A 26,498-nucleotide genomic window follows, 5' to 3' on the forward strand; every position below is an offset into this window, starting at 1 on the left:
ACCGACCGGGTACTTCTACACAATCGGACATTCGATCGGGCGATGGAGAGTTGGCATCGACCAATGCAGATTGATGATGATGATGATGATGATGACTCCGAGCTTGACGCCAAAGTTGGAAGCCTTAACGCGACTGTTATGATCACGTAGTAAGCCTCACCGGCTAAGCGCGGCTAGCGCGGCTAGCGCTGCTAAGGCCGGAAAACGCGCACAATAACCGACCGGGTACTTCTACACAATCGGACATTCGATCGGGCGATGGAGAGTTGGCATCGACCAATGCAGATTGATGATGATGATGATGATGATGACTCCGAGCTTGACGCCAAAGTTGGAAGCCTTGACGCGACTGTTATGATCACGTAGTAAGCCTCACCGGCTAAGCGCGGCTAGCGCGGCTACCGCTGCTAAGGCCGGAAAACGCGCACAATAACCGACCGGACATTCGATCGGACAATGAAGAGTACCCCGAGTCCAATGCATATTCATCGGAGGAGCGGGTACAGTCTGATCACGGAGAAGACACTGTTTCTGGACTACGATGCCACCATGAATGGAGTGGATAAGATGGATCAGAACATCTCTTACCACCCGGTATAGCAACTGAAGGACACGAGGAAGCGAGACGTAACGAAACCGTAGCATGATCCTGATATTAGACTTGATGGCAACACACACTGCAGTATATACTTGCTATTCCCCGGAAAAAACGGCCTGCAAGAAAGTGGAGCACGCGAAGAGGCAATCTGTTGTGCAAATGCTGTTGCGCCTCCTTGCACGCAGGAGAGTGTTACAAAAAGAAAAACTGTCGTTGAAACATCCACATATTTGTAAATAGCACCACAGTTGCACACATTTGTAAATAGTTTGCCAAATTGTTGTCAAATTGTTACACTGTTGAATGTAAATAAACGTATTTTGCTATCAAAAAACACTTTTTCATTCTTGGTGGTAGTGTTTTATAGAAGTAAAGCACTATTTAGGTGTTTGTGGCATCATTCATGGACAAAAAGAAGTGTAAAATTCACTAGAATGCATGAAATAATATCGTTTCACTAAAAGCTTGATTTCTCCGTATTTTGGTCCAAAACAGGCGAAATTGGGTCAAACTAACCATTTTCTATTGTTGATTACTAAAGAACGGAATAAGGTAGAAACAAACTTTTTTTTTCTAATGAAAGATGAAAGTCCAATCTTTCATTTGGTAGGACGTGTGTTTCCATAGTCCAAACAGAACATTTTCTGTGGACCTTGAAAGATCAGTCAAAATGCTTAAATCGGCTGGCACTGACGGCATCCCTTTTCTGAAAACGTCTGGCAGTCAAAGAGTTAATAGCCTTTGTTTTTTCCCTCTAAACGAGGAGGTTTTTTTGTTGAATAAATATCTGCCTAAGCCTCAAACTCCTATCTCTGCGTCTGAGTCCTAAATCTGCCACGTCGTGTCAGTATACTTAGGCCAGTATGGACCCAGCAGAGAGGGAGCAAATGGCCGCAGCGCTGCGAGCTCAGGAAGCCCGTCTCTCCCAGCAAGAGGGATTTCAGACAGCCATGGCAGCGCAAATGGTCCAGCTCACAGCACAGGTACAGGACTTTCTGGGTCACCTGGGTTGCACCACTAGCCCTCCTACCATGCCAGAGACTCAAGCAGCCATGCCGATTCCGCCCGTGCCGTATGCCGGGTCGGGGATCAAGCTAGCCTCCCCTGAGCGATTCTCTGGGGAGCCAGGACAATGCAAGGCATTTTTGACTGACTGTGACATTCATTTTGAGTACTCCCCCCAGGCCTTTCCCACAGATCGATTCCGGGTGGCTTTCATGATTTCCCACCTGACTGGGAGAGCCAGAGCCTGGGCCACGGCAGAGTGGGCATGCAGTTCCCCACTCTGCGGCTCCGTCACGGACTTCCGAGCCGCCCTTCAGAGGGTCTTTGATCCAGCCTGTTCAGACCGGGAAAAGGCCCGGCAGCTAAGCAGCCTGAAACAAGGAAAAGACTCCGTGAGCGACTACGCCATCCGCTTCCGCACTCTCGCAGCAGAGAGTGGCTGGAACTCCACTGCGCTCTATGACGTCTTCCTCAAGGGCCTGGCGACGTCCATCCAAGAGCTGCTCATCTCAGTTGATTTGCCACCGGACTTGGACTCCCTCATCGCCCTTGCCATCCGGACGGATCATCGGCTGCAGGAGGTTACGCAGAGCCGCGGTCACAGGGCAAGGACGACAGAGGGATCCCCGCTCTCCCAAGCATCAGGTGTGTCAGCTCCTCTCTGTTCCTCGTCAGTTCAGCGCCAACACGTTCCCTTGGGACCAGAGGAAGAGCCCATGCAACTGGGCAGAGCGCGGCTTTCGCAGGAGGCGAGACGGCGCCGACAGCTGGAAGGTCGGTGCTTTTACTGAGGTAACCAAGATCACCTCGTGGCCGCCTGCCCAGCCAAAAAGACCAAAGCGGTGAGTCAAGTTACGACTCCAGTGTCGGCCCCACGAAAACTCACACCAGTAAAAATCATTCACCGCACCACTTCCACAGACCTCCATGCCCTGATAGACTCTGGGGCAGATGAGAGCCTGATAGACTGGGGGCTTGTGAGACTTTTTAGTGCCAAGACTGAGCCGCTAATTAAGCCCATTAAGGCTAGGGCACTAAATGGTAGTGAGTTATTCACCATTACACACATCACAGAACCCATCCAGCTCCAAGTTGGCAAACATAAGGAGCACCTAGTTTTTCATGTGTTTCTGTCTCCTTCACAGACTCTGGTCCTAGGACACCCATGGTTGTGTGAACACAACCCCCATGTGAACTGGTTGACTGGTGAAGTTCTGGGATGGGGAAAGAATTGTGTGAGCCATGGGGTTGGTTTACCAGTTCAGGAAGCGGACATTACGACTGTTAAACATATTTCTGTTAATTCCCTCATAGACTCTGAATACCCAAATCTGAGCATCGTGCCTCCTTGTTACCATCACCTCCAGGAGGTATTCAACAAGACCAAAGCCATGTCGCTCCCACCGCATCGTACCTATGACTGTGCCATAGAGCTGATTTCAAGTTTCACCATTCCCAAGGGACGCCTATATTCTGTTTCAGGACCAGAGAAGGCGGCCCTGAAGGAATACATCGAAACTTCCCTGAAGGCTGGACTGATTCGTCCTTCGTCATCACCAGTGGGAGCGGGTTTCTTTTTTGTGGGGAAAAAGGATCGTTCCTTACGGCCTTGTATAGACTATAGCCTCCTTAATGACATTACAATCAAAAACCGTTACCCCCTCCCTCTCATGTCATCCGTGTTTGAAAATCTTCAACAAGCTAAGATCTTTACCAAATTGGACTTGCGCAATGCATACCATCTCATTAGGATCCGGGAGGGGGATGAATGGAAAACAGGGTTTAATACACCTAGTGGCCATTACGAGTACCTAGTCATGCCCTTCGGTCTCACTAATGCTCCTGCTGTTTTCCAAGCCATGATTAATGACGTTTTGAGTAACTTTCTGGACCAGTTTGTGTATGTTTATTTACACGATATACTTGTATACTCGTCAGATCTAGCCACACATCAAATCCATGTTTCCAAGGTTCTCAAAGACTGCTTGAGAACAAACTTTATGTCAAGGCAGAGAAAAGTGTTTTTCATGCCAAAACCATCTCCTTCCTGGGCTTTGTCATAGGCCCTGGGAAGGTACAGATGGATCAGGCTAAAAGTAGCACCGTGAGGGAGTGGCCCACACCTGTTAGCCGCAAGAAGATTCAGCAATTCCTTGGGTTTGCTAACTTTTACAGACACTTCATCAGAGGGTTCAGCGCAATAGCTGCCCCTCTGCATGCCCTCACCTCTCCTCTGGTGAGGTTCAGCTGGTCCCCGGAGGCGGAAGCCGCATTTCAAACACTCAAACAACGCTTTGTCACAGCACCAATCCTCACAATGCCAGATCCACAGCGGCAATTTGTTGTGGAAGTGGACGCGTCCAATGAGGGGATCGGAGCTGTCCTGTCTCAGGGTGCAGAAAAGGATGGAAAGATGCATCCCTGTGCCTTCTTGTCATGACGATTATCCAAGGCAGAGCGTAACTATGATGTTGGGGACAGAGAGCTTCTGGCTGTCAAAATTGCTTTGGAAGAATGGAGGCACTGGCTTGAGGGGGCGAAGCATCCGTTTGTGGTCTGGACCGATCACAAGAACCTGGAATACATACACAAAGCCAAGAGACTGTTAGAAGAACAGCTTTGTCTTCCGCGTGTTCGAGAATGTTGATTATCTGAATACAGGCTGGAGATCGGTGAACAGTTCCTTCGAAGGTTTTATTTTACAGAATATTAAGTGCGAAGATTCAGAGGACTTACAACATTCTTATACTATCTTGAAGGGCGGTATCACAAAACCCCCAAGCCCCCAGAGCCCCCCCGGAGTTCACCAGACTTGAGATGAGACTTTTAAAAACATCATTCAATACACATTGCCAATGGCCTTTTGATGTGGAAATATAGTAGGTCTCAGTCATGACGTCACCTGGCAGAAATTGCGATAACACTCACAAAGCTTTACTGAGGAAATAAGGAAATTAAAACAGTTATGACTAAATCTGAAAAGCATTGGACTTTGGATCATTGTCATTTGATTTGTGGTGATTATTTTGACTTTGAAATGTAATGAACTGTTGTTTGTGTCTGGTTTGTATTATGCTAGTAGTCACAGGCAAAGACAATCCAATATGTCATTGGTGATCAAAGCATTTGCATTGAGTTGCATTGTGGAAATATCAGAAATGCCCGGATGTTTGGAATTGTCAATTGCCTGTGAAAAATACCCTTTTGCTTTTTTGTAATGACAACAGTCAGTCTTATTCATTCTCATGCCATTGGTCTGTTTATTTAGTAATTGTAGCATATTGCCTAGAAAGGAGAGGCTTAAAAGATGCATGAAGATGAAAGGTCAGACTCAGAGTCAAGGCCAGAGAGTCATGTTAACTAGAGTTTAGCACCTTTTAAAGATCCCATTTTAATATTGATTTGCTCCTTAAGGTTAATTGTATAAAAAAAAAAATCTTTAAGTAGTTTGTACAAAATCAGCAGGCATGAAGCTATTATTAGCTAAATTAATAGCTTTTATTTAATACAAACCATAACTGTAAGTTACTTCTATGCTACAGGTCTTGCAGTCATGTTGCCCTAATAGGCTGTTATTAAAACTAGCTGTGGGGTATTATTAATTATTACTATGTGTGTGTAATGTTTATTTAAAAACTTCTATTGATATTTCCGAACATCCGGGCATTTCTGATATGTCCCCAATGCAACACAATGCAAATGCTTCCTTTATACGGTGAAAACAAACTTTTGTCAGATTGTAATACTTTTTTCTGTGACGGCCATCTTGACTTGTGACGTCGTCTCGGAATTGTCAGTAAGGTATATTCTTTGTGCACAAAAGTGCCCCCCGCCCCCGGAGCACTTGCCCTCCCCCCAAAATCTCTGTGCAAGCCACTGATCATCAAGACTAAAATATATACTATTTGCTGATGATACTACAATACTTGCTTCGGGCAAAAATCTTCAACAACTTGGAACAGAGATAACGGTAGAACTTAAACTCAAAGAATGGTTTGATAAAAATAAACTTTCATTAAATATACTTAAAACAAAAGTCATGTTTTTGGGTAAATTTAAAGAGGACACTCAAATACAAATTAAATTATTAAATAATGTTGAAATTGCGAGGGTACAGAAATACAAGTTTCTCGGGGTGATACTGAGTCATAATATTAGTTGGAGACCTCAAATAAATAGCATTCATTCCAAATTAGCAAAAAATATTTCAATAATTAGTAAATGCAGGTACCTGCTTGATGAAAGTCACTCCACATACTTTATTGCTCACTTATTTTTCCATATTCAAGCTATTGTATTGAGGTTTGGGGAAATACTTACAAAACCAACTTGGAAATGCTATTTAGACTACAGAAGAAAGCTGTTATGATTATGCACAATGTCGGATTCAGGGCCCATACAAATGCACTGTTCCTAGAATCTAAACTATTAAAGCTTGAAGATCTAGTAAAACTCAAATCTCTATTAATATTATATAAAGAAAATAGCAGTCAACTTTCAACAAAAATACAACAATTGTTTACTTATAGAGAGGGTAATTATACTTTTAGGGGAGCATTTTATTTCAAGGTACAGTGTGTTCGTACGACCCTGAAGAGCCATTGTATCACTCAAAGAGGGGTTAATTTATGGAATGGTCTAGAAAATAATCTAAAGAGTGTTGCTAATATATACCAATTTAAAAAAAATATGCATGATAAGTATTTTTATTAATATGCTAAAGAAGCATATTAAATCCAGGGTATCTCCGGATGGAGCAAAAAATTTTAGGAATATTTTGAATATTAGATGGCATTACATTTGGAATATGTGGTATGGCAGCAGATAGCTGTATTGCAGGGCCCAATAACTTTAATTTCCAATTGTATTTGTTTTATACAGTATTTTGTTTTGCAAAGCATTTTGGTTCTCATTTTCAATCATTGTTTATGGTTGATGTTTTTTTTAATGTTGAGTATTAATGTTTAGTGGCTCCTGTATGATGTACATTATGATGGGGTAGGCAATTATAAGCTCTTGCTTCAGCCTACTCCTTTTGGGCTTCAACACAATGTGCTGACTACTGAGTGTGGATGTTTGTTTTGAATGTAACATGCCCAAATAAACTAAACCAAAAAAAATCAATAATAGTAAAATAGAATGATCTTTTTTACTTCAGTTATCACCGGCACAATTTACCCCACTAAATTCTGACTAATGGCACAACATACCCCGCACAGGGAGGGGGCAAGTTGTGCCACAAAACCACTTTTTTTTCTAAAGCTATATTTCTCAAACAATTTATTGAAGATCCAAAGTGATTGCTCTCAGGGATGCACAATATCCTAAAGTATATGAACATATTTTAATTGGAAGCATTCCTGTAATCCCCTTTGTTCTGTCAGATCAGCATACCCGTATCGTAAACTCTATCTGTAGCCTCACCCTAAACTCAACCTATCACCAAACCTGTGCTTACTGCACATGACCTGTTCCATAAAGCGCATGCACAGAAGTGCAAGGTATGCTACTCTGACGGGTATGCTGTTTTGTTGAGAAAAAGGCACTTTTAAGTTAAAATTGGCACTACTTACCCCCACTCTCCCTACTTACGTGGTACTAATTTTAGTTTTCATAACTTGTGTAGATAAGACTTTGTTTCTTTGATTTTCAGTGGTGTGTTGCTCTGTCCATCTATTTTAGTTATTGTTATACTCTTTGTGTTATTTATTGCATCCATCATCTGTTGTTGTGTTCTGTTAGCAGTAAGTGTATATCACCTCTGTGCTACTGCTGTTCAGTAAAGCTTTGTGTAACTGTTCAAGTGCCCTCACACTTGAACAGATTCAGTGTGCCCGCCTCATTTCACCATGACTGAGGCATGTAGGTAAAGAACATTTAAACCTCTTTGTGAAAAGGTACTTATTTATAGCCTTGGCTGACTTGGATGGCCATAAACTGCCACCCACTTAACATCTCAGAAATAAATATTCTGAGATAAATTATTGCAGTTACTTTGGCCTCCACCTCACATAATATAAGCCAGAGAGAATACACGCTTACAAAGGTTCAATGTAAAATTTATTAAGATTATTAGTAATTGTTATTACTTCATTCATGCATTTTCTAGACAGGCTTGTCCTAATTAGGGTCACAGATAGGTAGAGCCTGTCCCACCTGACTTCGGAAGACATTGGCCGTTTCTCATTATCAAGAACACAGAGTACGTTCTTGTGACACGAGTAGGGTCTTGGTAAGCCCGATCTCAAGGACGTACCTACCAAGCACGCATATCTCGCTGGCGTATTTCCGTAATTTATCGCAGTTATATCATGTGACTAGCTTTCAATAAATTTGTACAACTATTTCGATGTTTCAAAATGTTTGTACCAGAGGTGTGGACGTGAGTCTTGTGACTTGGACTCGAGTCAGACTTGAGTCATGAATTTGACGACTTTAGACTCGACTTGACAAAATGTTAAAAGACTTGCAACTCGACTTGGACTTTACCAACAATGACAATGACAATGACAACAATGAAAAGTCAAAGGACTTGAGCCCTTTGACTTGAAAAGACTTGCTTCTTCCACCAAAACAAAAAGATTTAAATGTATGTTAACGAGTAAGTTCCTCTCCATTCTCTCTGTTTAAACAAAGGGAATGTACCTTAAATTGCACTTAGATGTATTTTTCATTATTAAAAAATAAATAAGTAGAACTTTGCCTTCATTTATAATTATTTTAAATATTTTATTTTATAAAACACTAGCGTGCAAACTTGGCTGACACAGTGCCGTCATTCAGTAATGTCAGGGAAGCCACAAAGGCGCAAACACACGCCGCCTACGCTAGGGCAAACTTCAAAATAAAGTTGACCAAATAATACATTGACACCAATGCAACAGCCTTGGCAGATTTTACTTTGAAGTCTGCCTGCATGGTGGCGTGAACGCCAGCTTTGACTACCTACCTTTGACATTTTGGCTTGCATTATCAACGTTTTTATTGAAATTACATATTTTCTAACACCATTATCATAATACGTATATTAAATAGCTAATTTAGGACACAAAGAAAAAACGCACGTTAATTACGGTACAAGTCCCCGGCGTTCGTGGCTAGTAGCTAACTGTTAGACCTATGCTACTTTGTAATCCATTCCTTTTTTTTATACAACTTAGTTTAACAACTGCAATTTACAATATTATATATCAATATATTAACATATATTAAATATGATTTACTATACAGTATATTCAAAGAAAATTTTTATAGATGTACCACAATATCAGGAGAATCAGAAGAAAACCTGCAACTCACATCGGTGTCTTTCCAGAACTTTTTTTCCCCCCAATATAATCCTAAATTGGATAAATCCCATGCATAATTTCAAATGATACTTCTTTTATATATTACTCATAATTATATAACATCTAGTCACGTGGTACACAGTTACGGCAATGCGTCAGAACCTGGAAGCTCGCAGTAAGAATAACATCCGTATTCCGTCCATTATTTGCTCTACCCTTATGGCTTTTTGCGTACTTGCAATTGGAACAGTACTTGGTCCGCGACTGATGACGTATCATGAGATCACAAGGACGTAAGTATGGACAAGAATGCATATTGAGAAACGGCCATTGTCACCTAATTCTGAGTCTCCAATAAACTGCATGCATGTTTTTGAAATGTCAAACGAGAGCTACATAAAAAAAAAAATTAAATCTTTGTTTGTTTTTAATAGTTGAGTTATAGTATTAATCCCCATTGCTCTCACAGGCGGTTTTTTGTAGCATCTCCATTATGCCAGCACAACACACTACTGCTTCAGGCATGCAATCAAACTGCAGCCCATCACCTCTTGCAATTTATAACTATTGAACATGCCAACAACAATCAACACTAATTAAAATGTGTGCTTATTAACAACTCTTATCAAAAAGCAGTAGGGAGTGTGTTATAGTGGTTGACTGTGTCCCATAATATGCAAAATATTTGCCCCTGGCTATTGTTTTAATTCAAGCACAGCAACCTGCAGTATGTCACTTTGTTGGCAAACGAGAGCTATCCGAGATGCAGTGGGATTTGAAGGTGTGATTGTGTGAAACAATGAATAGAATCATCATAACAACACTGATTAAAACACTGACATTAAATACTTGCTCTCTGACACAGGCACAGTGTGAATTAATGCAACAGGTCCAGTGCTTTAAGGCACTTATTTTTTCCATTGAATAGGCCTCCCGTATTGCATTGCTTTTTGTCATCATGCTTGTATGGCCCAAAGAGTCTGACCTGGCCTACAAACAGTGCATCCCCCTGGCTCGTGTCCCAGACTGCTGGAGGCCTAATTCTGATTGACAGCTAACGAACAGACAAAATCCCCAAAGTATTGACATCAGCAACTTGTACCCATGAAAGGCGCCAAACACAGTTGACTGGCTTAGCCTGTGACCCTGACTAAACAGCAATCCCAGTACTACAACGACCTTACTGCCTTAATTTCTCATAGTCACCCAAACAATCACATACTGTGGACAATGCCAATGTCGTCAATGAATTAATCAATAGCTCAATAGTGGCTGTCTATTCCAAGTTTGTGGTGGCAAATTCTGGTGATGAACGTGAAAATAAGAAATTGCAAATGTAATCTGTAGCTACTTTTAAATTGAAATGTAATTATACAAACAAATCTACATCCCAATTAAGTATAAATATCATAAAAAAAGTTGCTAAATGCATAGTTTGATTTCCTGCATTGGCAGTGATGGTTTCTGGCATGTACTGTACATTATGTGAATCTGCACAGGCTGGCCTTGGGTACTAAGGGGGCAACATGTCTCAAAACAAAAATTGCTACATGAATTTAATTGTGTGCAAGTAATTTTGTTGCCTTTCAAAACAAACAAAAAAATTCAACAACATAATTTACATAAATTACATTATTATTTTGATATCTTTAGTCACGAGATCCTTGAAGATGACGTCATACTACAAGACACGCTCTCATTTAAAGCCAGGTCGCTCGCCGCTGCGCCTGTCGTCGGTAAGTTGGTCACTCCGTTTTTATTTTAGTCTCACTCACAGTAAACACAGCAAGGCAGACGAATCTTACAAGGCAGACATAGAATTGATGCTATCTATGGCAAGCCCTTTGAGCATTTATTCCATATCCTTAATATCAGACCGTAGTGTTTCTCACTAGTTCAGTCTTTGTCAGCACTAGTTGGACAATTAGCCACACTGGCTATGCACTGTCATACTAGTTGCACAGAAACTCTGACGAGTCACTTATTTTCAGCAACGTGTTAATTAGTCAAACGTGAATTCTTCTCACTAGTGACATGTGTCCTATGGTTTACTTGCACTAGTTAGGTTGAGAGAGCTAAAACACCCACTAGTTAATTTGTGAAAGACAAAACACTGACAAGTTAACTAGTGAACGTCTCTTGAAGTCTACGTGTTGAACGAGTGACACGCAAATGTTTTACTAGTTAACTAGTGATGTCCCAAATGTCCACTAGTTACACTAGTGAGACATTTTGACTGAACTAGTTCAACTAGTGATGTCCCAAATGTCCACTAGTTACACTAGTGAGACATTTTGACTGAACTAGTTCAACTAGTGAGGTCCAAAACGTTCACTAGTAGAACTAGTGGATGTCAACATGCTCACTAGTCAGCTATTTACACCAGAAAACATAATGAGGAGGTGGGGCAGATGTGCATCCAGGATTCCTATTGGCTCTGCAGTTAAAATACACCAATCAAGATTTAGATTTTGTCATTACCCCACCCCCTTTAATTGCATGTTTTACACTAGTTTACAAGTTGTCCTGAGGAATTGGAGCTTGTTAAAGTGGATGCCTATTACGGTTACATGTTAACTAGTGAATGCAAAAACCCAGACTACACAACTACTAGCATCTATTTGGACCTTACAAGTTAACCAGTGAGGCTCAAAATGTTCACTAGTTAACTAGTAAATGCAGAGATATCCACTAGTTACACAATTTGGGCTCATTATGACACCACTTGTTAACTAGTGAAACATGTGTTTTCCTACAAGTAAACTATCTGGGTACAGAGTGAGTAACTAGTTAACTAGTGACACAGATTTTCTTATCACTAGTTTACTAGTAGAAGTTCTTTTGTCTCACATGTCGGCCTCAAGACTGAACTTGTACAGACTTTGACTGTGCAAGTTTCACACAATTGCTCACTAGCTGGCATGTGCACACAACTGGTTAACCAGTGAAAATAATTACATTTCACTAGTTGACATGTTTGCCAGTTACAACACTTCGCAAGTTCACTAGTTGTGCGCACATGTGAACTAGTATGCATTTTTGGTAAACTAGTATGATGTAAATGACGCCTATTATACTAGAAACATCAACTAGTGCAACAAAATTAATTACATGTTAGATATTTGTTATACTAGTTGTGCACAGTTGCTTACCAGTGCTACATAAGGGTCCACTAGTTAAAAGACACGCCCAACATGTAGGAAAAATGTTTATCGTGTTCTGTCAAATCTTGTACAAGTTAATTTCTTGGTTTGACTTGTGAAAGAAATTGCCTTCCACTAGTTAACTAGTTAAATAAATATCAGTGTAACTAGCTTGCAAGAGAGAAACCAAGTGATTCACTAGTTAACGAGTGAGGTCAAAACAGGCCCAACTAGTGCCAGAAGTGGGTATATTTGCTTTTACTAGTTCACATTTTGTACCTCACTAGTCAGCTAGTAAGATTGAGAAGATCCCAACTAGTGTAACTAGAACATTCTATGCCTTACTAGTTAACTAGTAATCAATTTTAAACCTTACAAGTGAACCACTAAGGTAAGAAAAAACGCAACTGGTGATGCCAGTGGACATTACACATAAAAATGCAAAAAGCAACACTGAACATAGACGTCTCTAATTCGACTCAAACGCCAACACGTTCACTAGTGGACTGCATGCAAATGAAGCAGGCGGGACAAGAACTTTGATTGGTCGATATTCAAATTAGATGTCTTGAAACTTTAACCCTTAAGTGCCTGGACCGCAATAATTCTAAAGTAAATAAACTGTATTTACAAAAAACAAACAAACAAAAAAACAACAACACATGCTTAATTCATCTCGCCCCCACCAGTAAACTCAATAAGCATTGTGGCTGTTTTCAGTTTGTTTGTTTTATTTTTAAATAACTGGGTAAGTACTTTTGCACTCTATAGATACAGCAATTTGGTTTTCACTTGTTCTACTAGTGAACATTTGGGCATCATAGCTAACTAGCAAATTCAAAAGACTGTAAAAACTAGTTGACTAGTGCGCATGTTGGCATGCACTAGTTCTACTAATGAACATTTTGGACCTCACTAGTTGAACTAGTTCAGTCAAAATGTCTCACTAGTGTAACTAGTAGAAATTTTGGGCATCACTAGTTAACTAGTAAAAGTGTTTGTGTGTCACTAGTTCAACATGTAGACTTTAAGAGGCTTTCACTAGTTAACATGTCAGTGTTTTGTCATTCACTAGATAACAAGTAGGTATTTCAGCTCTCACTAGTTAGCTAGTGCAGGAAATCAGAGGTAACTAGTTAACATGTTAGAATAATTGACAGTCAACTAGTAAACATGTTGGAGCTTTTGTGCCTTACTAGTTATCTAGTAAGACTTTGAACATTACTTGTTTGGTCCAGTGGGCAACTAGTGTATAAAAAAGCTGACTAGCTGCTAGTTTGGCACTACATGCATGCTTGTATGTGTCACTAGTTAGACTTGTGTCAGCACTAGTTGGATTAAAGTGGCACAAGTTGCAGAAAATGGGTGACATGTCAGTGTTTTTGTATGACTAGTACGACAAAGCGCAGAACTAGTATGGCTGAGTGTCCAACTAGTTCTGAAGAAGACTGCACTAGTTGAGAAACACTACTGTCTGATATGAAGGATATGGAATAAATGCTCAAAGGGCTTGCCATATGCTATCAGCTAATCATATTAACACTATAGTTCCATGTTTTTTTGTACTTTAACTTGGCTGACAAGCGCTAGGATCACGCAGCTCTGGCGTTACTTTTGCAAGCAGCACAAGTCTTACTGCGCTGTAAAAAACTAGGCATCTACTCAATGTGAATAATAGAAGCAACACTTTCAGTAGATGTTTGCAACTTTTTTTTCTTAGGCTAGATAAGTCTTGTGGCATATACTCAACAGCTGAATTGAAATACAGTGTTCCCTCGCAATTTTGTGGGTTTTAGTGCAATTTTGCATTCATTTCTTTACAGTAATGTACCTATTTCATAAAATGTATGAAGGTTTAAACATTGAGAATGTTTAAACGAAATATATGTGGAAATTGCTACCTTCTTTGTTTTCATTTTAACCAACAGTTCATTTTTTTTGTGTGTGTGCGTGCGTGTGTGTGTTAGTTTTGGTGGTGTGGCGGAAGAGGTGCCCAAAGGGGGTCTCACACAATTAAATATAAGATAAAGTCTTTATTTGCTAAATTGGTCTGCTGAGGCCGTGGAGCCATCTTACCTCAATTAGCATATTGAGAGGAGTCTGTGATTCGGCAAGTAACATATACTACACGCCTGCACAGAAGAAAAATGCAATGAATGGAATGCATGTAAAATACTTCATGCATTACATTAGTATGACTTTCAGCCTGCTGTGTGGCAATCTTACTGGAGAGGCTACGCATTGGAAAGAAAAGATTGCGTGTAATCTAATTTGATTTTATAATAATTCATAATTCAATAATAATCATATCACTTTACTCATATTCAAAAAATGTGCTTACTGAAAATGCTTTCATTCCACGACCTAATGCTGAGTGTAAAGCTGATGTATTACATTAATTTAACCATTTGTGCTAGAAACTCATGACTGGTGAGCACAGTGTGAAATCATGTAGTTATGTCAAGCATAATTGCCTGTTGTCATCAGGGCAAAATTAGGACACCAGCTGCTATGTAAGGAATTAACATCACATAAATGCTAACAACAGCAGTGTTTGTCCAACAGCTTATTGGTAGGCTTAGCAATTTGCTGATGCCTGATACAGTTCCCTAATTGTAAACACTTTTAAATGGTTATTGATATTGGCCATTATTTGACTTGTATTTTATATAGTGCCAACCAGCAGTGCTGACATCATCCAAATTCAGCATATTTTTGGGTTTAGAGATGCAAATACGACACGCCAATGAGAGCAGGCTCTGCATCTCACATGGTCCGCTGCTCTCTGTACAAACCAGCAACTGAGTGGGTGACACACTCAATAAGCACGTGAAGCACCAGGTGATTGACATAATAATCGCGCAACACAACAAATCAATAATGAAATTCGCTGCCAACACTTTTAATATTCTTCAGTTTTATCTATTTTATTTATTCATTTTTTTGAAGCCCTAATTTGTTTTCAGGTGTAATCATTATGAATCATACTTGCATATAACATTGCATAAAATGAGTTCAGAAATCTACAAAAACATTTTGTCTGCCAATTTAAAGGTTCTGATCGGATTCTAAATAGTGCAAAATTGAAACCATGGTTTCTAAAATGGCGGAATGTTTACTAGCTTAAGGTCACAGCCTCACAGTGCCGCCACTTGCTCATGTCGGCCAATACGCACGTTAAAATGTCCTGTTTTGGAATCCGACATTCACTTATTTGAAAACGTAAACTTGACAACTTAGACTAATCGGCAGTCACATTGTTCTAACTACGTAAGGCACAAGGTGTTGCGTTCAAAGTTCTATACTAGTTTCGGTACAGGATATCTGTCCGTGATTCGTTAGTACCCACCAATACCGATGCCAGCATTTTAATAGCGTATTGGGGCTTCTCCCGATACCAGCACAAGATTAGTAATAATACTGTACGTAATTTTTGTGTGTAACGCTACTCACACTTTACACAAATCCTGTACAAAAGCCCAAAGCATTCAAATATGTGTGTCAGTTATATTCATTTAACTAATTTTCAGGTGACACATTTGGCACATAATCAAATAATGTAGTCAAGCTCATCCTTGCACTCAATAGCAAAGTGCCACTCAGATGAGAGAGCATTTGGTTTGTGTATTGTGACCATTTAAAACACAGCATGTTGCGATGATTGGTGGGGCTCCTGTCTTTATTAAAGTCTGAACATAGAACAACAAAGACACAGCTCCATACCGATATCAAAAATGTTTTATAGCTTTGAAGCACAAGATACTTGATAAGTCTTTTGCAGCTAAATGCAAATTTATGACCATACAGCAACCAGTATTTGTATAATAACATAATAACATAATTAATAGCTTTTACAGTAGTGGCTTTTCTGCGATGTTGGGTCATGCAGCGAAGACAGCAAAGCTTTGGGCCGAGCACTAGCCCCTGGTAGCCCACCCGTAGCTCAGCGGAGGTCGGCGGGCAAGGGTAGGGAGGCCTGGCACAACGCACCTTCACGGGTAGGTTCCCATAAGACATCAAGGGGGGAGGGGACTGCAGCACACAGTGTAACGCCGGATGGATAGTGAAAGAGACGACAAAACACCATCTGGAATTTCACAAATTTCGGGGGCGGTGGCTGGCCCTTCACCCAGTCGATAAATATTAATCGGCGAATGTCACTGACATTCAATAAAAAAAGACTAACATGCGAACATGAGAAAATGGTTCGTAGTCAATACTGTACAATACTTCAAACCTTTTTCCTGCCTTGTGAAAAAACTGAAGAAAAAGCACCCTTAGAATCTTCCTGAAAAGGGCCTCTGCTCCTTTAACATTCAAATTGATCAATATGGCTCCCTTCATCAAACAAATGACGAATAGATAAACAAATCCAGTCACTGTAGTCCAGTGGAGTCAGCCCAAAGCAAACAACACTGCAACTCATTGATGACCTGCTTCTCAGACAACAAATTAGGGCACCACTGACAGAACATCTATGCACTATAGATTTTACGCATTGGGCAGTGCGCATTCCAGAGGTGACTTCAAGCAGGCAGACATCATGTCAATGAGCATTCAGGAAATGAGATTGTAATTCAAGATTGAAGAGCTCATGGAATGTGAATGTTTTAATTTAAAGTACAGTTCTCAATTTTTTAACTATTTATGTGAAAACAATGTCAGTTGTCATTGTTTGCCTTTTACCCAATCCCAATTATCAGCAGAGGTAGGAGTAATGCACTTAAATATAAAATAAAAACTTTAAATACTGGTTTTAATAAACTAGGTTAGGGTTAGGGTTAACCTAACCCTAACCCTTTGCCCACAAAATACAGTCAACGCAACACTTTTGTTTTTGCTCCCATTTTTTTATGACATGAACTAAAAGATCTACAACTTCTACCACATACAAAATATCACAATTGCTCTCAACAAACCAGTCTAAATCTGTGATAGTGAGCACTTCTCCTTTGCCAAGATAATCCATCACACCTCACAGGTGTGCCATATCAACATGCTGATTAGACACCATGATTTATGCAAAGGTGTGTCTTAGACTGCCCACAATAAAATGCCAATCTGAAAGGTGCAGTTTTGTTACATTCTCTGGGTTTTCTGTGGACTAAGAAAACCAGTCAGTCAGTGCTGACTGGATCTTTGATCTAGATCTAGGAAGTTCAGTTCATCTTACAAAAAAAATGAGTGCAAAGACAAAAGTGTTGTGTTTATATAGGTGAATTTCCGCAAAGTAGAGGACAGAATATCTGTGTTATAGCGAGGTACAACCAGGGGTGAAAGTGGGCCGGAACGGTCCGGAACTGAGTTCCGGTAAAAAAATTGTTCCGGTCCGAAAATATGATGGCAACTGTCAAAACCCCATGTTAAATAACCTGCCAGGCAGCCACCCGCAAAAAAAAAAATCTACTAACGTCAGATTTACATACACAACAAGTCACCAAACGCGTGGGGCGGCGCGGAGGACGCGTTTGGAGACACGGTGCGGTGCGGTGAAAATTCGTGTATTCGCCAAAGTTGAAAAATGCTAACTTTCTTTGCATTTCGCCCCCGCGGCCTGTCTAAATATGTGCCACGTCGGCTTTGGGGATGAACTACATCACACACAGCGTCCTGTCTGCTGTCACCTGCGTGCAACAACACCTGCATCCACTTAATACCCCCGTAAAAAATGTTATCCCATCCTGCAGGTACAACGCATGTTTTTCAATAAATACATAAAAACACATGCTTTGTTTTTTAATAAGAAAAAAGTATTTATCGCGGAGAAGCAAAAGAAAAGCAAGCACTCACGTTGCATTCAATGACCACACACGCAGTAGGAAATCTCAGATATACATAGAAAAAGCTCAGACGACTGAATGTTACTATTTTTCTGTTTTGTTCCAGATGTTTGAAATTTAAATATCTTTTTACAAGGAACCTTTTCGAAGAATCTCTACTTTTCTGTGGTAAAAGTTATAATATCCCACAGCAGATGATGTAATTTTTGTACGGGGGTAAATACTTTTGGCAGGACGCTTTCCCCTTTTTTTGGTGTGAACATTGCATAAAGTGCTTCTGAATTGTAAGTGCTTGTGTAGCGTAATCCGTTTCCAACGATATCTATTATTTATTTATCCCACGGAGTTCTATCCACCGGCTCCGTTCTCTGTGTATCTGACGAGTCACGTCCATGTGTGCACATGGGTGTTTTTGCTATCGGCTATCCATCTATCCATCCATTTTCTTAACCGCTTATCCTCACAATGGTCACTGGGGTGCTGGAGCCTATCCCAGCTGGTTTCGGGCAGTAGGCGGGGTACATCCTGAACTGGTTGCCAGCCAATCGCAGGGCACACACAGACAAACTATTTTGCACATGATTTAAAAAAAAAACATTCTGGCTGCGCAACGACCATTATGTCAGGGAGTTCCGGCAAGAAATTCTAGTCACTTTCACCCCTGGGTACAACCCAAGATAAGCCCTGTAATATAGGAATTTTGGACCCAAATACATATTCCCGATAAGTGATCCGCGAAGTAGCGAGGGACCACTGTGCTTTATTCATCCCATGAAGGAAGTAAATTTGCTTTCTCCATAACAAAGTTATGAAAAATTCTAGGTAATTCTACTCTCCAAGCACCAGGCCCTCCCAACCTGAGAAAACGAGCTGTTGGCACTTTTTGACGTCATTAGAAGCGGATCCACCCCCGCACCGCCTCTGCGGACTAAACGCAAGCCCACTTTCTTTGAGACCTCCATGGGATAGTGGCAAAAGTAGCCTTTATCAGTAAACATTCTGTCCAAATAAATTCAAAGCAATCAATTATCCTTCACATTTGCAATGCCAAAATGCAATGAAATGACAATTGGCCGTCTTAAAATCCCAGTTTTGGCTGTTACTTGTATAAACTACAAGTAAACCTTTTGTGCTGCTGAACCTAACTGAATGAATGGTGTAGTGGTTAGTGTGCTTGCCCTGTAAGCAGTAGGTTGGTGGTTCTGGACTCGCTCTGGTGTTTTGTTTTGTTTCTTCCTCCTTCGTTTTTCCTCTCTATTCTTGCCTCTCCTCCCCTCCTCCTCCACGATTTCTTGCGTTTTGTTTCAAATGTTTATTAAAGAATTGATGGCTTGCGTTTCATAGCCATTCAGAGGAGTTTTCAAACGCAGAGCCCACAACAGCAGAACTAACCCGACGGGCACTGTTCTGGGACACTGCAGTTCTGGTGGAGCCTACTATCGCGAGATGCTGTGACTATCGCGAGACCTAAAGCGAGACCGGGAATACCCAACATGGCGGCGCCCTGCTGCTAAGATAGAACTAGCTCTATTATGCTAAACCAAATCCAAATTTAACTACCATATAACTTGGCTTTTCTCTTCTCTCTTTCATCCGGCAGATTTGGAATACCACCCAGCGTGGAGGACCTTGAATATTTCATCAACGGATATTTTTACAGCTGAGCGATGGAGGATCCTTCCGTCGAGAAACCTTCCAAGAAGAGAAAAAATTACTCAGCGACGGACACGGACGATCTAACCACTACGGACGTTTCGGCTCATCCGCGAGGACGTTAAAGAATTAAAGGCGAGTTTGGAATTCGTCGGCCAACAGGTAAGTGACCTCCAACGAGATAATGCCGAGTTACGCTCTTCACTCGCGGCTGTTTCAGCCGAGTTGGAAACGATTAAAAAGGAGAATAAAACGCTAAAAGAAACGGTTTTGGATGTCCAATCCCGTAGCATGCGGGATAATTTAATATTCTCAGGCATATCCGAGAATACCTCTGACAATCCAGAAGCCGAGATAAAAAAAAAATATTACGACGTCGTTAAAAATTCCTCAGGAGACGGTAAATAATATCTCTTTTCACCGGGTACATCGGCTTGGAGCCCGTAGGGGCAACAAACCCGTCCTATTATCGGTAAATTTGAGCATTTTAAACATAAATAATTTGTTAAAAGTAAAGGACGGGAGCTTAAAGCGACCTTTTTCGGAATGAATGACCAATTCCCGAGAGAGATTAATGAGCGGCGAAAGGTACTGTTTCCTATAATGAGACAAAATAGGCAGGAGGGTAAACGGACTACGATAGTCATTGATATACATCGATGGCCAACTATTCCGGAACCTCAACTCCACTCACTGGCTGTTCTAATTGGCATTGGTGGAACTAAACTTTGTTTGATTATTAGATGTATACATATACTGTATATGTGGTTATAAAACCTAAAATATGAATACTCATTATGTTTAGGCTATATTACAAATATAATATTAATACATAACTATATCTAAAATATATTTAAACAAAAAATCTCTCTTAGGTTACCAGTTACTGGTGTATTGTCATATGTTTAATCCCCCGCTAATTTCCTTCACTTTCACCTCCCTACTCGTTTTTTCACTGTTATATTTACTTACACGTTACCTCATATTTTACACAAATTACATAAACCACCTAACCACTTTGATTCTATCCTATAACATGCCAATATTAACAAATAGCCCATACAAATATATACACAGGACTGAGTCTATATTGTTTGTATGCATAAATTTGTTCTGGTTTCCTGGAATGTTTGTGGCGCTCACAGGCAAAAAGAATAAACATTTTAGACCATCTCTTAAAATTAAAAGCAGATATTTGTCTCCTTCAAGAAACCCACCTACAAAAATCTGAAGAAAAAATACTTATTGATAAGAATTTTAGTCAAGTGTACTCTGCCCCTTATAACAGTAGACAAAGAGGAGTCTGTATACTCATACATAAGAATTAATTTTTTAGTTTAAATAATACAGTAACAGACCCAGAGGGCCGATACATTATTATTCAGGTGACTATATTTAATAAAATATATACATTTGGTAATTTATATGCCCCTAATAATGATGATCCGGCCTTTTTCCATGAATTTTTCTCTCAGCTGTTTGAGTTAGCGACAAACTCTACTATTATTATTGGAGGGGACTTTAACACAGTCTTAAATCCATTAATAGATTGTTCTAATAATACAAGATGTATAAGGCGATTACAATCTACTAAAGCTATAGGGGAATATATGGATGATTTTGGTCTCGTGGACAGCTGGAGACTTAAAAATCCAACTAAGAAGGAATTTACCTTATTTTCCGCTGTGCACCGGTCTTTTTCAAGAATTGATTTTTTTCTTACAAATAACTATTGCTGATAAAACTGTTACAAAAATACATCCTATTATTATTAGTGACCATGCACCATTCTCCCTTACCCTACAAGTTGATTACACCTTTAAACAACCCCCGACATGGCGTTTTAACATCTCACTGCTAAATGACGAGTTTGACAAAATTGTAAGAAGAGAGTAGGCAGACTTTTTGGAAATAAATGACTCTCCAGACTTATCTCCATCTCTTCTCTGGGAAGCTGGGAAAGCGGTAATTAGAGGTAAAATTATATCATATTCATCTTATAAAAAGAAACAGTATAAAAAATTTGAAAAAGACTTGGAAGGTAAAATTAAACAACTGACGAGTACGCAATAAACCCAAATAACCAAATATGGACTGACTTACAAAATACAAAAATACAGTTTGACGATATGCGGTCTAAAAAGACAAGAGTTCATAATACAACAATTGAAATACAACAACTTTGAATGTGATAACAAATCAGGTAAATTTCTTGCAAACCAACTTCAACGCAATCGGGAAAAATCTCTTATAACGGCTATTAAAGGGACAACTGGTGAATGCACACAATCACCAGAATAAATTGATCAAATCTTTTACAAATATTATCGCCACCTATACTCAGAAACTAACAAGCCTAACCCTGAGCATATTGAGGCATTCCTTAGTAGCTTAAATATACCTCAGTTAACTACTGAATATAAAGATATGTTAGCTGCGCCACTTACTATAAACGAGCTGTACAGTGCTCTAGATAGTATGCCAAATGGCAGAGCACCTGGTCCGGATGGATATCCGGCTAAATTTTTTAAGCACTTTTGGTTAATGCTTGCTCCACTATTCTTAAGAGTAGTAACATAAATTAAAACTAATGGTTACATACACCCACACATGAATACAGCAGCAATTAAACTTTTATTAAAGCCAGAAAAAGACCCCACCCTTCCATCAAGTTATCGTCTTATTTCACAAATTAACACTGATATTAAAATTATCGCTAAGGCTTTCACATCTAGACTAGAAACAGTAATCTCGACAATCATTCATAGTGACCAAACAGGCTTTATTAAAGGTCGTCACTCTACTAATAATATTAGGAGGCTCTTTAACCTTATTAGCATGTCACAGCGGCATGATAAAAAGGCAGTTATTATATCATTGGATGCAGAAAAAGCTTTCAACAAAGTTAACTGGTCCTTCCTCTTTGCTGTTTTAAATACATTTGGCTTTGGGAAGTCATTTATTCACTGGGTGTCAGTATTATCTGATTCTCCTAAAGCTACAGTTACTACTAATGGGATTATATCTCAGAGTTTTCCTCTACAGAGAGGCACAAGACAGGGATGCCCAGGACCCACACTACTCATTTCCTATAGGTAATTTAAAAATACTTAGGCATAAAAATCTCACCTAAATTAACTGATTTAATTCATTTAAACTTAACTCCACTTCTGGATAGCATTTATAGTGACTTGGAGCGCTGGAATAATCTTCCTATTTCTCTAATAGGACGAATAGCCACCATTAAAATGAAAGTTTTACCCAAAATAAACTATTTTTTCTCAATGATTCCATTTAAACCTATGTCTAACTGGTTCCAGTTGTTGGACTTGGCCGTTACAAAATTTTACTGGAATAAAAAAAAAGCAAAATTTGTCTATCTACTCGGAAATAATAAATCCAAAGGAGGACTAGAGGCACCAAATTGTATGCACTATTCTATAGCTAACCAGCAACAATATATCATTCTATGGGCACAACCCAACAGAGATACTAACTGTTGGCTGGAACTAGAACAGAAGGATTGTAATAACCTCAGACTTTCAGATTTACTCTTTAATACAACATCGATTAAGTGACACAATTGTTTTAAAAACCCAATGATTTCCGCCACCCTGACTGCCTGGTGGAAGGCACTAGAAATTACAAAAGCCCAAGTAGAGCCCTGCAGGCTTTCTCCCCTATGGCATAACCCAGACTTTCAACTTAACAACCAATCGTTTTATTTAGGTGTGTGGGAGCAGAAAGGAGTTGTGTTTTTATAGTCAGGAACCCAGTTGCCGCCAGCAGGATCGAGCAGACTACATCAAATGACACCTTACAGTCACCAACACCAATTCACTTCCAATGGGCACTAAGGGTTGATATTCGGAATCACTGCGTGCCAGTGGGTTAACTCGATAGGTGCTGTCCCCCCTGGCTGAGCGTGGGCGGCTCTGCCCCTCTGTTGGCTGCTGGGTGGCGGCTGCGTCTTGGCCGTTCCCTGGGTCTCTTGGGGGGTGCTGCGTTGCGGTGCTTTCCCTGGTGTCCGGGGCAGCTCAGGGCCCGGCGACGCGGTTCGGGGCCTGTGGGCCTCCGGGGTGCCCCGTGGCTCCCTCTCCCTTCCCCCTTTCTCCCCCTTGCTGCCTTTCCCTCCTCGCCTCTCCCCGCCTGTCCTCCGCCTCGCTGTCCCTTCTCCCTCGTCACCCTTCCTCCTCCTGCCGCCGCCCCATGCCCTTCTTTTCTTGTCATCTCCTTTCCCCGTCCCGTCCCCCTCCCCTGTCCGCCTTCCTCCCCCTCCCCTGGGCTGGGGGCTCCATCCATGGCCCGGGTCTCGGGGCTCCGGGGGCCGGGCGGGCGGGTGTGGGTGGTTTTGCCCTGCCCCGCTCCGGTGGGCCTGCTGGCACCTTGGGTGGTCCCGCCGGGCTGGTCTCATATGCCCGCCGGGGTCCCGGTGGGGGGTTGGGTGGGGTAAGTGGGGGTTTGGTGGGCGGGTGCGCCTCCTGCCCCCGCCCGGTTGGGAGGGGCCCCGCTGGTTGCTCCTCTTAACTCACTGCACTAGTTTTGCACTATACACTTTGTTAATAGACACATTGGGCACATAACACACACTTTGGGGTGGTGTGGGCCGGTGGGGTGCCTGGCGGGCCTTCCGTGCCTCGTCCTGCTGCATTGGGTTGGGGGCGCGGGCCGTGTTGGAGTGGGGGGCGCTCCTGGGTTTGCTGCGGGGCCCGGGGGTTGTCCCTTGGCGCTGCCGTGGCCTGGGGGCCCTGAGGGGTTGTGCTTGCTCTGTCCTGGCCGGGGTCAACAGCTCCCCTCTTTGGTGGAGGTTTTCATGCATGCCAGATCCACCACACCAGCATCTATCGAAATTCAAACACAATCTGCTTCTTCCTCTGGTCGTTGAATAGGTGGAAGCTGATGTCTGTGGATCTCACTCTGCTTCATCTATCCTTCCTTCCTTCCTTCCTTTCCTCAGTCTCTCCTTTGGTCTCTTGAGGTCTCCCTAATTTGTTGGAATTTAGATGTTTCTGGGGTTGGTGAAATACTCTGGTTGGTAACCCGGTGGGTAGTAGGTAATGTCTGGTTGGTGCTGGATTTCACTTTCCTTTCTTTTCTTTGATCCTGAAGTATTCGGTTTAGGTGAACGGTATGGGATGTTTAATAGGTTTTAGGTGAACTAATGAATCACACACTCACATCCACACACACATGCACACACACATTAACACCCACCTGCACATACTCACGCACATACAAAATAAAATAAAAATGAAAAGAAATGAAAAAATAGCAATAATGATGACATGTCGAATCGGTAAAATTACCGAATGAACAATACTGAGCTCTCTCTCAAAAAAAAAAAAACTAACCAGCAAAACACCTAATATTTCATTAAAGACATCGTCCAACGTTTTGACTTAGAAATAAGCAGTAGATAAATACAGGATGTATACACATGAACTCCTTCTCAATCTACACCCCTGGGCTTCTGTTAATGTGGGTTGAGTAGTTTACAATGCTCTGGACAGGCCGTGAAAGCATCACGGATTGTTTGTTTGGGAAGCTAAGCTCGCTATTGGCCGATTGTGTTGTGCTAGTTGAGCCTGCTGTTTTGTTCTTGAAAACTGTTGTTAACTCCACACTTGTCCTGATTATTTCACCATCGTTACAAGGCGAATGTCGTTTTGAACTTATCCCTGTCGGTGATCGCCGGTGCACAGTCTCGGATCAATAATGTGACCATTTGCAAGATACCTTGTCACTCACTCTCGCAGCTTGCTTGGCTGGGTGCGGTCAGAGGCAAGGGGCATGAACGTTGAGCTTGTATGTGTTAAGCCATGAAAGGGGTCCGTTTTGAATTGTTTGTTTACAAACAGAAACGGTTTATTTTCAAACAGAAATAGTCAAAACTCCGGACCTTGCCTTTAAAAATTACATCGCCATGGTGTCAAAAGTAAGATTTAATCATTATATGCCTATAGTTAACTGTGGAAAGTCTTAAAATACAGAGGTGTAATCCCCTTAAGTTTAAGATAGATGGATAAATATTAAGTTTGTGTTGGTATAACTAGTGAAATGGGGGTAAAACAAGTTAAGCTTATGTATGCAATATTTGCAGCGGTAGCTTCACGCGCACAAACTCGCGCGCGCAGGTATGCACACACTGTAATTTTGAAACAACGATGATAACGATGTGTGACATCAAGCGCAAAACACACACACAAAACACACTTCTATCCAGCTGTTTTTATAATGTGGTGTTGAAATAGTAAAGGTGGTGACTGGACGGTGACACTTGACTTATGTTTGACGGTGCAGTGGCTGCCAGCTGTTAGCTTCGACATACGTAGCACTCCCCACCAACACACACACACACACACACGGGTCTTCACGATTCAAATCATAGGTGACATATTTTATAAACGACGTATTTTGGCCGAAATGTGCATGATTTTCATGCCTGTTGATGTTTACCAACACGGTACCTTTCATTTGAGAAAGATTAACCCACGTTAGTTGAAAAGTAAACCAGCAAGGGTTTGGGGGGGAGGGGGGTGGTATTTTCAAAACGTTATGTCAATCTTCAGTAGTTAGTTGGATTCCCTTTACCTTAATCACTGCCCTGCCGTGGTATTGCCTGGGTGTCCTAGAAGCCCAGGCTTTCTTAATGCTCTTTGTTTTTGGATCTGGTGGCCCTCACTTTCCTTTTGATAATACTGTATTGTGGCCCTCATTTTCCTTTTATAACAAAAAGCTGACCGCAAGCATCAATGCACTTATTTTAGGGGTGCAGGACGCAAGTGCATTGGTACATAAGCTAATGAATTGGTTTCAGTATAAAGAAAAATAACGGCTTGAAGTACATTTGTTGCTATCAGACATAATATGATAATCATAACTTTGTCAGACTTGAACCAACTCAGGGGCAAGTAAGGTGCAGCCCCAATGCCGAATTGGGGGGGGAGGGGAAATGTTATATATAAGATACATGAGTATCTGAAATATTTTCAGCATTTCAGCAAAGGAAAGATAAGGAAAGTGGTCAGAG

At 41.1% G+C, this 26,498-nt stretch overlaps 1 protein-coding gene across 1 annotated transcript in view; it reads right to left on the reverse strand.

Annotated features, from left to right (window-relative positions):
- Positions 1–26,498, reverse strand: part of LOC147170352 (dehydrogenase/reductase SDR family member 13-like) — a 51,661-nt gene that overhangs the window by 11,999 nt on the left and 13,164 nt on the right. The window contains exon 5 of the transcript XR_015095580.1: positions 3,830–4,178. The gene's annotated coding sequence lies outside the window, so the exon portion shown is untranslated. The remainder of the gene's footprint in view (positions 1–3,829; positions 4,179–26,498) is intronic.

The sequence above is a fragment of the Leptonotus elevatus genome, chromosome 7, assembly GCF_054856555.1.
Source record: "Leptonotus elevatus isolate MCC_2025b chromosome 7, RoL_Lele_1.0, whole genome shotgun sequence".
NCBI classification, from domain to species: Eukaryota; Metazoa; Chordata; class Actinopteri; order Syngnathiformes; family Syngnathidae; genus Leptonotus; species Leptonotus elevatus.